Here is a 13,037-nt window from a genome sequence, read left to right on the forward strand (position 1 = left end):
CTCTTACCTCCAGCGCCTCTTGCACACCTCTGAACAGCTGATCCGTAGCGGGCGGGAGGCGCTGGGAGGTAGGGGGAGAAGCTGATCGGCAGGGCCCACCTTTTTTTTCTGTGGGTGCTCCAGCCCCGGACCCCCCCACGGAGTCGGTGCCGATGCTTGAGCGTCCAAGCTGTATTGTAAACCTGGGTTTACAGTTTCTGGGCCTGGGTCTCACAGCTGTGCTAATTCATCCACACTGCACTATGCCGACCTTCTGACTTGGGTCTGCGGCTTGAGGTAAGTCTACGCTGCAAAATGACAGGACTTGGACCCACCCCCCTAGCAGGATCCTAGGACCTGGGTCCTGAGTGGTTGCTGACCCAAGTCAGACTGATTTGTGTGTGGACAGAAGAGGGGCTTGGGTGCAAACCTGAGTCAGAGCCCAGGCTTTGTGTGCACTACCCTGAGCGACTTTGGGTAAGTCACTTAAGCTGTCCATGCCTTGGTTTCCCATCTGTTAAATGGAGATAACTACTAGATTTAGATCCTATTAAATTTATATCCTGCTTGGAAATTGTGGCTTCTAAATCTAGTCTAATCGGAAACTTGAGAATCCATTTCCATTTGGCTTTGGTGGACCTCAAGCCTGGCACGTTCTATTCTCTTGGCCACCCTAGAAGCAGCAAGAAAAGAATAACTTGCAATCAAGATTCTTTATTGTTTGCATAGCTCAGGCTCCTGAGAGAGAGAGAGAGAGAGAGAGAGAGAGAAATGGGGTGAAATCCAGAAGTCAATGCGAGTTTTGCCATTGACCTCAATTGGGCCATGATTTCACCCTCAAATTTAATGTATTACTATGAATTGTATGGATGCTTGTCAAGCACCTTGAAACCCTCAGGTGAAAGGTGCTTCAGAAGTGCTAAGTGTTATTTGAGCGGGACTGGAACCAGAACCTTTGACCTGAAACGGGGGACCCCAGACCAGAACCGCTCCTGGCTTGGGGTGTGCAAGGCTAAATGCCCTGGGTTTTGGTGTGTATCTTATTGCCGAGGGAGAGTCCATGTGGCTCACTAAGACCTCAGTTTTGCAGAGCTGCCGTTGATGCCTCTGTATGTTCTAATCAGCTGTGTCAGACGGGTTTCCAGAAGAGGCGAACACGCCAAGAAGAAGTGACTGCCTGCTGCCATGCGCTGCTGCCTGAAACTGTTTCCCTGATTTGTTCTCACAGGCCAAGTCTGGTTCCTCGCCTAATGTAACGAAGGCTGCTCAGAGGCAGACTGTGTGCTGGGAGCTGAGCGAGGGATCAACGAAGAACATTGCTGCACTGCCCCAGCAGAACGAAGGCTTGAGGACAAGAACCCATCTTCATGGTCTCCTAAAAGCTGCTTTTGTTATAGAGACCCTTGGAAGGGTCGATAACCGGAGAACACAATGGCTCTGAACGGCCAGCAACCCTGGGCATGAGTGATGGAGAGCGTTGTGCCTGGAGAATGCCGTACCAGCCAGGCTGGGAAAGGCACAGGGCTTTGATTTCCGCCCCTTTGGGGAATCCCAGCACAGAGACGTCTCTGAAGTGGAACAACGCCACCAGCCTGTCTATTTCTGTGCAGCCCGGAGCATCAGACTTTGGCCTTGAAACCTCCAAGCTCCTGTGCCCCTGAGTGGCTGACCATGGGGTGTGCCGTGTGCTCCCCCTTGGTGGAGATCTGGGATGTGACAACCAAACAGTCTAGCACCAGCTGCCTGGAGCTCTCCGTCTTCCCCAAGGCCCAATCCCAGGATTACCTGCCCATCTCCGCCCTGCACTCGGTTTCTTCCTTCTCCGATGCCGAGGACGGCTGCGAAGAAGTCCCCGTGGCTAGCCTGACTCTGGACAATGGCTCTGACACAGAGTGAAGCTCTGAGAAATAGCTGTCTCTGAAGAGTCTCATGTAGGGGACCAATAGACGCAAGGGGCTTGCCAGTAAGCGGCAGTGGGACTGGCTTGCATGGACTGGGGCGGCATGCTCCAATCACAGGTCCCCCCCCGCAGAGCCAGTTGGCATACACTTCTTTCTGAGAGGGCCTGATTCTCCACTGCCTTGCACCGTGTGCTGTCATTTACGTCAGTGCAAGGTGAGGGTAAAACGCTACCAGGGCAATGAAAAGTCAGGCCCAAGTGGGGGCCTGATTCTAATCTCACACTGGTTTTACGCAGGTGTAACTCCATCGACTTCACTGGACGAATCCTGATTTGCACTGGGGTAAGTGAGAGCAGAATCAGGCCCTCGATTTCCACCAGGTCCTTGCTGTGTTTGGCGTAAAAGAATAGAAGAGTCTGGAGGCAAGTTAGAAAAATAGCAGCTGTTGTTATTGAAAGTGAAATTCAACTACAGGAGCGAGGCTGGTGCCTCCTCCCACTTGGAGAGGATGCGGCCGTTCGCTAGCAGGGCACTGAATGGAAACACACCCGAGCAATACAGTGCAAAAGAAAAAGCATTACATCATCAAGACAACCTCTCATTGGCTGATTCATGATTCTGATTTACCCTCCAACTTCTGAGAGCAGATTCACTTTTTCAGCAACCTCCCATACTCCAGTCTTCCCCTTCCATTTAAACTGAGCCCCGAGGCAACCCTGTGGCACCTTAGGCAGCTTTCCAAGTTCCTCTGAGTTGGATCAGTCCAGTTTCCAGATGCAGCTGTCCACTTTCTTTTCATTGTGACCACATCTGTGTAGGAAGAGGGCCAATGGCACCAGCACTGCTTCCCTGGAAACAAGTGATACGTATTCATTAGATAGGGGACAGAGTGAGAGATGTGGGTTTTTTCGTTCATGATGTTTTGAATACGACCTCCTCCGTTAGTCCAGTTGTTTCACTGTGTATGTAGATGAGCAGAGGGAATTAATCATAATGAATACTTTCTACTTCAACATTGCCTTTCTTTCATACAAGTATCTCAAAGTGCTTTACAAGCATCTGTTAATTACGCCTCACATCACCCTCTGCCAGCGAGGGGAGTATCGTTATCCCCATGGTGCAGATGGGTAAGAAGAGATACAGAGAGATGAAAGTGACTCACCAAGATCATGCAATGAAGAAACAGAGTCAAAGAGAACCCAGGCATTCTGACTTTCAGTCCCTTGATCTCACCATTATGCAACACTGCCTCTCTGGGCAGATGCAATTGTTCTGTCCCTCTTAAAGAGTAGAATGGGGTGGCACCCATCTCTCTTGAGCGCCCCTTCTGGTCAGGTGTGTCTGTAGTCTTTAAATAGTCCTAGCCATGGTATCGGGCCATACCCCCAGGGCTTCCTCCCTGGAGGCAATGGTTTCGCCCTCTCTGATCTGTTCTGGCACCAGCTGGGCCTCTTAGCAGTTTAGTTCCCCTTCCGGGGGTTTATCTCAGTTCAACTGCAGGCCCACTTCCCTAGTAGCGTTTGAGGGCGTGGGGGGATCTGGGCCCAGCCACTACTCTGGGTCCCAGCCCAGGGACCCTAAGAATAGCAGCCATATGCCACTGTGTCCCTTTAACGAAACCACCTTCAGTTTCCTGGGCCACTTCCCCGTGGCCCCAGCCTTCATCAAGCCTTCACCATTAGCTCAGGGCTCTTCTACATTCAGGCCCACCAGCCAGCCAGGGGCTCTTCCTCGCTCCCCCAGTCCTGAGTTGTCCATGGTTCTGCAGTTCCCTTTAGCCACCTAGGAGCACCATCTGCACTCCACTGGCTCCAGCAAGGAACTGACTTGTCTCTGGCTCTGCAGCTCCTTTTATATGGCCCTGATTGGCTACTTCTCCTGCAGCCACTCTAGGCTGTCTGGAGGACTCCTCTACTACTCCTTTCTTGGGGCGGGTGTTGCAGGACCCTGAGACCTCTAGCAAGGGGCCTCTGGGACTAGTCTACCCCGTCACAAAGAGATTGATGTGTGCAGAGTTCTGATCACCATTTATTTTTAAATGAACATTAGCGAGATGGGAATTTTGCAGCTGACAATTCTGAATGATTTAGAGGTGTAGGTGTTTACAGCTGCTCTAAAAAGAGGTTATGGGCTTGTACTCATAGCCATGGAGAAGACCTCATTCATGGGTAAGGAAAAGTTCCAAAGGAATAAAGAGAAGAAATGTTATGAGCCAGTGTGAACTATATTCAAATCTGTGGCAAAATGGCTGTGGAATTACGCTTGGGATGGGCTTCCCTTGATGAAACATAGTTTGAATTTCTTTATCTAGTGAGTAGTCTCCTGTGGAGTATTTAGACAGCTCAATGAAACATCACTGGAGACAGCTCAATGGAGACTTCTGCTCAATGTGCAGCTGCAGTCAAAAAACAAAGATATTAGGATGCATAAGGAACAGGATGGCGAACAATATGGAAAATATTATAATGCCTTTATATAACTCAGTGATCTGGAATAGCATGTGCAGTACTGATCACCCCATCTCAAAAAGGATAGTGCAGAAATAGAGGGGTTTCAGAGAAGGGTAATGAGAATGATCAATGGCCTGGAAAAACTCTTCTAGGGAGAGAGATTGAAAAGAAAAGAGCTGAATAAGAGGGGACATGATACAAGTATATTGAAGAATGTGGGGTCTGGAGAGGGTAGATGAGGAGCTTCTCTTCCCCTTGTAATACATGAACAAGGGGACATGCATTGAAATTAGAAGGTGGGAAAATCAAACCGATAAAAGGAAGTACTTTTTCACACCACGTGTAATTAGACTGTGGAACTCACTGTGACAGGAAGTCGTTGAGGCCAAGATCTTAACAAGATTCAAAAATGGTTTGGACACTTACATGGCTATCAAGAATATCCAGTGTTTTAATTCATAACAGGTTTTGTGGAAGGTACATCAAACCTCCTGCTTCAGGCTGTAGGCCAATCTCCGACTATTAGAGATCAAGATGAGATCTCGTATCCCACATCTGCTATTGTGGGGGTACTTACACCTTCCTCTGAAGCAGCTGGTCTTGGCCACTGTCAGAGACAGGATATGTGGCTAGATGGACACTGGGGGCTGAGCCAAATCTAGCAATTACTAGTTTCCTATTTAACGGATTACTCCGTAAAGCACTCTGAGATCCCTTGAGCATGAAAGGTGCTAGATAACAATGTTTGGCATTTCTTTCGTGCTTCCCACCTGAGCAGCTTAAAGTGTTTTACACACACTAAGCCTCACAACAGCCTATGTTACAGATGCGCATTATTATCCACATTTCAGAAATGGGGAAATGGAAGTACCGAGAAGCCAAGTTAATTCCATAAAGTCACCCAGTGGGTCGGTTGAAAAGTGGGTAATGGAACCCAAGAGTCCCAGCTCTGACCACTAGCCAACACTTCCTTTCCATTTATCTCTCCGTTCACGTCTTCTGACCAATGGGGCAGTATTTTCTTTTTAACTTTAGTTAACGTGGCTGCACTAACAGACGTGTGTCAGGCTGGACCAGAGGTACTCTGTTGTGTAAATGCTTGTGGTATGAATGCATTCCATCTCAGAGAAGTCGCATACCCCCAGTGCCTGGTACAAGCTCTGAAATTCTGTAATCACTCGGGAGTGAGAGATGTTTGGGCACAAGCCATGGACACAAGAGCATCTCCCGAGGAGCAGAACAGTAATCCTTGCACAGGTACCACATAGATTTCTAAGAGAAATAGCAAGGATTCTTTCTCCAGGCACATTCTCCTTGAGAAGAGACCTGGGGAGGGCTAGTCCAAGGGTTTACTACTTGCTGTAAGCATTAATGTGGGGTCTCTCCACTCAACATGGAAGCTCCCAAATCATTTTGGGCCAAATCCAGGTCCCATTCAAACCCTGGAGTTACACCAGGGGATACATTTGGCCAAGGGTTTTTGAAAATGTAGTGGTTCAATATTATTTATGCTCAGACAACGTGCATGGTGCTGCACAAGACACTGAGGCCAGGTTTGCACTACAAACGTACATCGGTACAATGACGTCGCTCAGGGGTGTGAAAAATCCACCGGCGCAGACAGCGGTCTGCCAATGGGAGAGCTTCTCCCGGCAACGTAGCTACTGCCTCTCACGGAAGTGGATTAATTATGCTGACGGGAGACGCTCTCCCACTGGCATGCTAGCGTCTTCACTAACGCGCTACAGCCGTGCAGCTGCAGTTTTCCAAGTGTAGACCTGCCCACAGACAGCCCCTGCCCTGAATAACTTAGCTTTCCGGAAGGGAAGGGAAAGCCTAGGAGGGAATAGAAGCCTTTTCATGCTCATTCTTTTCACTTAGGATATGTCTGCACTACAGCAGCTCTAGCAGTCCAGCTACGGTGCTGCAGGAGTGTTACCGAAACCCAACAGTGACCAAGGGGTTTTCCCATCAACGTAGCTCCAAGAGGGTAGCTGGGTTGATGGAAGAATCCTTCTGTTGACCTCACCACGTCTACACCAGGGGCTTGTTCAACCTAACTGTGGCCTTAGTGTAGACCAGGCCTAGCTCCTATTCTGCTGCCTTCGGGCCTGACTCTGATCTGGCTCATGCTACCTTGATGGCTGTGTAACCCCACTGGCTGCTGATTTACACCGGTGTAACTGAGCTTAGAATTAGGCCCTTTGTAACTATGTCTGTAGTTCTATCCTGGCACTGCAATTTACAATCTCTGCGCAGGAGGCAGAATTTCAGCAGCATCTCCTCTTGGGAGTTGAAGAGGTGGCACCGGTAAGCCCCAGCTTTTCAAAGAAGAAGGGTATTCATTTTCTTCTTTCCAGAATAAATAGCTTGAAGAGCAAGAGTTGTGGTAGCTATAACGAGAGCTTCCAGCAGGTGGCGCCACAAACAATGCAGCTAAAACAACCCCCATTTGCAGTGGAAGAAGAGAACAGAATCTGAAGCTGGCTCAGAGAGAAAGGTGAGGTGTAACTGTTGGTAGTGGGGATGAGGGGAGGGCACGGATTTTGAACTCCCTCCCCGCAAATAAATAAATAAATAAAACGATATAAACCGTGGCAGAAATCTGGAGGGGCACGTGACACCCTTGGCCTCGGAGTCAGGGCCTGTCTACACTTCAAAGGCTACAGCAGTGCATCTGCCGCGCTATAGTTGCGCCTCTGTAGCGCGTCAGTGTAGACGCTGCTTACGCTGACGGGAGGGGTTCTCCCTTTGGCGTAGATAGTCACCGCTCCAAGGGACGGTAGGTTTTCCTGTCTACACCGGGGGCTAGATGGTTCACACCCCTCAGATAGGCAGCTATGCCGCTGCAGACCAGCCCTTAGGGACCAAGCGCGAGGATTGAGGGCATTGAATGGGAGAGGGGAACTACTCTTATAATTAGAGCCAGGGACCAGACTTCCTCTTCCTCCAGCATGGAGCGAGTGACAACGGTCACCACAAAACCTTGCTACCAGCCAATGAAACCCTGGAATACCATCATGGCATGTTCCACTGCCGACCCATCTGAGAAGAAGCCACATGACCTATTTCCCCTTCCCCAGGGTGGGCAGAGAGGGCGAGGAAAGGGATAATGGGCTGGATCCAAAGCTGCTGAAGTTAGTGGGAAGACTCTAGTTGATTTCCTTTTGGATCAGGCTCCTTGTGTGGCTCTGGTCCCTAGCGGCTGATCTGACAGACAAAGAGAAGTGTTTCTGCCTGCTAGTGCTCCACAGCCAGTTACACAACAGGAGAGCACACCGGATCTGCCTGGGGAAGGACAGCCCAATGGTTAGGTCAATAGCCTAGGACTTGGGACACCTGAGTCTAATTCCCTGCTCTGCTACAAGTTTTCTGTGTGACCTTGGGCAAGTCACGTAGCCTCTCAGTGCCTCAGGTCCCCCACCTGTAACATGGGGGTAATAAGCGACAAAGAGTCCTGTGGCACCTTATAGACTAACAGAAGTATTGGAGCATAAGCTTTCGTGGGTGAATACCCACTTCACACTGCCCTATCTCACAAGGGTATTGTGAGGATAAATACAGTATAGATCATCACAGACTTTGAGATCTACTGCTAAGTGCTATAAAGAGCTAGGTATTCTTATAATCAACAACGTTATCAACTAAGTTCTCACTGCAGAATCTTCGGTATCAGCCATGAAGTGAGAAGCAGGAGATTTGTAGATTGTTATCGTGGCGGGGGGGTGGAGGGGATTAGTATAGCATTGTCTCAGAGTCACCAATCTATAAGGTACTTTCCCCTTGGGGACAGTTTCAGGTTGCATAAGCAGAGATGAAGAGGTTTGTTCTACCTGGTCAAAGATTAAAGATGCTTGTAAATTTCAGCAGTTTAGAAACATTGCTAGTTATATTTTTGGCTGAAAAGTCCAGTTTTCAAGGCAGCAATGTGAGATGCATTCTACGTTTGTTATAGAACTGATTTCCTGAGGTGATGTAGTTCTCTGGAACAGAACCAGATGGCAGTTGCCATATCTGAGCGAAAGTAGAGGAGGAGGCTGGCTTCCAGCAGTCCCCTGATTTCCCTCCCCGGCCCAGTGTGTAGCTCTCCCAGAATTACAGGTGTTGCTTTACTCTCAGATCCAGGTTTTAAAACCCAGCTGTGTCTACAGGAAATGCTAAAGCAAGGGGATAGATAAGACTAGACTAAACCCTGCGCTTCAGTCCCATCTTTTGCAGCTGTTCTGTGTCCCAGCACATTCATGTGATTTAGCCAAGAAATTCTTTCACCCTGAGCGAGAGGTTGTGGAGTGAGTTCATGTGAAGCTCATAACAAGAGAGATTGAAGCCCCTTCCATAGTCCCCATTTCCTCAAACTAGCAGTCTATCTGCAAGCCACACTGGAGGAGCAGAGACTTGAAAATGACATGGTTGTTTGTTTTGGCTTGTTAAAGCAGTTTTCTCCAAGTGAGGGGCATGCCACCCAGGGGGCACAAAGGACTAACTGGGGGGACATGGACAGACCTCTCCGTTGTTTTGAGGAGTCTTAGTTTTCATTTAAAAAGCCTCTAGCTTTTATGATTGCAAAGAAAAGCATGAAAACGTGACCCATGCATAACTGATGTCTGCCTGAGTTTGCAGAGAGCCTGACTGCTGACATGTGTGAACCGCACCATTCATTTCTGTAGGTGCTAACTCAGGCGCCAGTTATGATAGTTAACAACATTGATCATGAAAGTATCTCACTGTTCACCAAAACGTAAGAAAAAGACTGTATGGAGATCTATACCACCATTTCCCAGCAGAAGGGCCAGGGTGCAAACACCTAAAAAACATAGATTAAGATGAGGAGGCTGTTACTGCGTGGCTGGGTTGCAGGAGAGAGAGATGGGTTTTGTTTTCCTGGAGTGGGACTCTACTTTTCAAAAGTTGCGGAAATGCTGGTTTAAGGTGACCCTGGGTTATTAAAACTCAGCTGTCTTGCAAGCGCCTCCATGCTGCAGCTCTTAGATGTCTGATTGCAGGGCTGATCTTTGCAGCAGAGAGATTAACGCTCCACCGCGCCACTCGAATTCATACTTGCATACCTCCGTTCCCAGTCACTCCTCTCTTGTCAGCCTTGTCTACAAGGGGGGAAATTTCTGAGCATAGGTATAGCAAAGTAACTCCCCATGTGCACAATGTTCTGGAATGAAGGTGATTGTATTCCAGAATAATTCGTCCACTTCCAAAGCGCAGTCATTTATTTCGTTTTTATGTGAAACTGCCTTCCCCTCATCCTCTGGGTCATTCCAAGCCCATGAATTAATCGTGAACTCCTTCAGCGCATGCCTGGGATCGTTAGCGTTACTTCTGTAGCGTCCATCTGGCTGTGATGTAAGTGCCTTACGGGCAGGTAAATCAGACACAGCCCCATGTATTATCGTTATCTGTCCTGAGGCAGCCTTAGGAGCCCCCATCATGGACCCCATTTTGCTAGGCACTGTACACACCCCGAACAAAGAAACGGTCCCTGACCCCTTACAGTCTGCTCTGAGAAACCAGGCTTTACTCACTGAAGTAAATGGAGTTATTCCTGTGAGTAAGGGCTACTCGCGTGAGTAAGCATGGCAGGATCAGACCCGTCGTTACACCAGTGGAAATCCAAAGTCATTCCACGTAAGTCGCGGAGTTGCTCTGAAGTGATACCAGTGTTGCTGAGAGTGCGTTTGGCCCGTAGGCTGCAGCATACGTTACCCAGGTGGGAGGCAGGTGGAATAGGGGCATGCTGCAGCGGGAGTGTCCCTTTAATAGCAAGTTGTTTAAGCAAGTGTAGAGAATAAAAGGGAAGCTGGGAAGACGCCCCAGTCCCAAAGGCTCAGGTCCTCAAAAGGATTTAGGTTCTTAACCTCCATTGTTTTCAGGGGAGTTAGGAGCCTACATACCCTTTGAGGCTCTGGGCCAAAGAGCTCCCGGTCAATGCTCGATCCTGCAGAGAGCGTGATCCTGCAATGAGAGGCGCGGCTCTTTTCGGCTGTAAGTGCTTCGGGGCAGGGTCTGTCGTTTCTGAATGTTCGCACAGCGCCTAGTGCAACTGGGCCCCGACCTGCTTGGCCTCTGGGCTCTACTCCAATATAAGTGTGAAATACCGATAATGAGCCTAAGGCAGCCCTCTGCACCAGCACCAGCACAGAGCCGCATTGAAATCAACAGAGCTCCACGACTGTTGGACTGAGAGCAAATGAAGGCAAGAGACAATGTGAGAGAGCATCAAAAATGGGGTGGGAATAGGGGGTAACATTAGAGACAAAACATGCGCTTACTATAGCTTGTTATGTGTACTACCTGATGGCATTATATATATATATATATATATATACACATACACCTGCGTCTATATTTACCCCTATCTACACATGCATAAATAAACTCAGCGTGCTGTTTATTTCACTTGATTGAAATGTACGTGGATGATTTATGGGCATTGTCTGGGTTAATTGGCTCCTGGCGCCAAGGCACCTGTGGCCTCCCGGTGACCCTTTAATAATGCCAAGGAGGAAGAAATTAGCCACGCCCAGGGCGCCAAGGAGACGTGCTAGTTTGTCTGCTGGTGGGAACCTGATTCCAGGTATTGCAGCTGCTTTGTGCCACACGCCGGTTACTTTGTAAGGAAGGAAAGGGGCTGTGGGGGGAGCAGCAGAAATGGGAATACAGATTAGGAAGCTACTGTCCCTAAGAATCTCTGGTCAGATCCTTAGCTGGCGTGACTCCACAAAGTTTAACAGTGCTGCCTTGATTTACCAGCTGATGATCAGACCATCTGTGTCTAGGTTTGAAAATCCCAGGTGGGTGCTGGCTAGGAGATCCTAAGGGAATGTCTCCTGTTGCTCCCCTTCCTTTGCTTTGCTGGTGTGTTCCTCCCATCTGCCAACTGATTAGAAGTCAAGGTCGTTTAGCCCCCACTTCTCTGTAAATAGCAGAGGGGAAGTGGAGCTGATACCTAGGCTGACCTATTGCTCCTGGCCTGGATTGTTTCTCCACCTTGCGCAGGGCTAGCAGCAAAGGGAATTTTCCATCCCCTTGCTGCAGAGTTCCCGGAGAAAGAAAGTCTGGCATTTGCAGTCAGTGTAGCTGTGACATGGGGGTGGGGGCTGACAAGCTGCTGCTCCCCAACTGTGATAGTGGGGAATGATGAACCCTTCCAATGTCTGTGGCTCTGGGGCTTTGCTTCAGACATCCCCCGTTTCTGCCCACCCCCAATGGGTTGGTTGCTAAACACAGCACCACATGCTGCTGGGGCTCACTCTTCACCAGCCGCCCCTTGCTGGCTTGGGTCCCGCCTGCCCCCTTCTCTCCCAAACGAGATGGGTCAGAGCTCAATGGGCTGGGTGCTGAGCTCTGTTGAAAATCTGGCCGTAAGCAGCACAGTGGGAGGTGCTGGAAAATCTGGCTTTGAGCTCTTCTGAAAATCTACTCTGTGTGTGCAACCGGATCACTTGCCACCCTGGGATCTTCTAACTGGGGCCCATAAGCTAGTTGGGAAAAGCCCTGGTTTTCTTGCCTTCCAAATGCATCAAGTATCAGGTATTGCTTAAAAAAACCAAATCCCCCCATGGCATGGTTCCTTTGGCCCCTCCTAGAAATGACTAATCAGCCAGTAGGAGGTGATGCTGTTCTGATTGCCAGAGGAGCAGCTGCAGTTCCAATATGTAAGTAACGGACGTGAATTTCCCGCTCTCGGGCTTGATGGGCCTGTTGGTGGGTTTTATAGATCCGGGCCCTATGCTGTGAACGTGGGAGGGGACAGCAGATGGATGCACTGCACAGGACAGACACCCCCCAACAGCAGAGGCCGTGTTGGACGGGGGCAGGGAAGAGTCCGTGCTCCGCTGCGGCCTACAGAGCATAAAACTTGCGTGCGAGGCTGCAGCGTGGCCTGGAATGACAAATGGCTCAGACAGAAACGGCTTCCTCAGCTCTGTTCCCAGCCGGAAAACACTAAACAACTCATTGTTTTCAAGGTTACATTTGAGGAGCAGAACAAACATGGCCGCTTCCCCGCCTCAGTGAGACTGTGGGTCTAATAGCTCCTTGGGGATGGGAGGCTGAGAAGCAAGACATCCTGCCCTAATTCACTCTTCCCTTGTTCTCTTTAACAGGCTTGGTGATATCCTGGGGATGGGCTAGGGTCTTTGGGGCACTCTTCAGCTGTGGGAGGGAAGCTTGGATTAGCGACCCAAGCAGAGAAAAGAGTCTACCCAATTTTCTGCATCAATAAATCTCTGGTTTAAGACCAGACCTGGTTTAGCTACTTTAAATCAGTGGCTCTCAGCCTTTCCAGACTGCTGTACCCTTTCAGGGGTCTGATTTGTCTTGTGTGCCCCAAGTTACACCTCACTTAAAAACGACTTGCTTACAAAATCAGACCTAAAAATACAAAAGTGTCACCACCACACTATTACTGAAACATTGCTGACTTTCTCATTGTTACCATATAATTATAAAATCAATCAATTGGAATATAAATATTGTACTTACGATTCAGTAAGTACAGTATAAGTACAGTATAGAGCAGTATAAACCAGTCATGGTCTGTAGGAAACTGACTTCGCTAGTATTTTTTATGTAGTCTGTTGTAAAACTAAGCAAATATCTAGATGAGTTGATGTACCCACTGGAAGACCTCTGCGTACTCCCAGGGGTATGCGAACCCCTGGTTGAGAACCACTGCAGATCCATCAAGATGTGG

This window comes from Emys orbicularis, chromosome 18, assembly GCF_028017835.1.
Source record: "Emys orbicularis isolate rEmyOrb1 chromosome 18, rEmyOrb1.hap1, whole genome shotgun sequence".
NCBI classification, from domain to species: Eukaryota; Metazoa; Chordata; order Testudines; family Emydidae; genus Emys; species Emys orbicularis.